The sequence below is a fragment of the Schistocerca gregaria genome, chromosome 3, assembly GCF_023897955.1.
Source record: "Schistocerca gregaria isolate iqSchGreg1 chromosome 3, iqSchGreg1.2, whole genome shotgun sequence".
Lineage (NCBI taxonomy): Eukaryota > Metazoa > Arthropoda > Insecta > Orthoptera > Acrididae > Schistocerca > Schistocerca gregaria.
The window spans coordinates 870009716-870010605 of NC_064922.1; positions in this window are offsets into that span (position 1 = coordinate 870009716).

Here is an 890-nt window from a genome sequence, read left to right on the forward strand (position 1 = left end):
CTAAATCAAGTAACAAAAATTAATTGCATATTTGGTGGTCATTACTCATTGGTACTATAAACATTGTGCAACACATCACTTCACTGTAGCGGTATGTTACTCCTCAGTAGCTAGTGGTTCAGAAGGAAGCAGAAAGTTTGCTGCTTAGAAATTGAGGAGGAAGGGTGGCATTACCAACCAGCTGACCACAAGAATGAATGGTCAACACCAAACTGAGGCCAAGAACAAAGTTGACCACCTAGTGGCACAACATTTAGCTGAGAACAACATGTTTGAGTTCAGTGGCTGCCTTTCAACCCAGGGCATGTGGGTCCTTCCCTTCAGCACCAACTTTTCTGAACTACACAGATGTGAGTTACACTTATGAAACATTCTTTGCTCCCATAACACTCTTGGCCTCAATCTCCGCCAACCCACTGTCCCCACACCATCCACCCATGATTTCCCTTCCTTTGTCATGTCACCCCCTCCCAGTTCACGTCTCCAAGTCAACCTCATCGTGTGCTGCACCTCACTGACTCCCATATCCTCATATCACCACAAGCCTTCTACTCCTTGCTCCCATATTCTCAGCCAGCAAACCTGTTGCCTCCTTACAGGCTGCTAGGTACCCATCCCCAAACCTCCCACACCACCATCGCAACCCCACTCTACCATGACTATATGTGTCCAGCCGGCACATGTTTGTGTGTGCCTCTGTGCTTGTGCATGTGTGTGCTCTTAGTTTGTCCAAGGATTTAGTTTGAAAACTACAAGTTTTCTTTCTGTTACATGTGTGCTTGTCAATGAAGCAATGCCTGTGCTGTTTGGTAAGTAGTCTCTTGTACTCCTAAATTATCGATATTTTCTATGAGTTACTGCCCATTGATTTGAGCAAGTGTGTTGGTGAA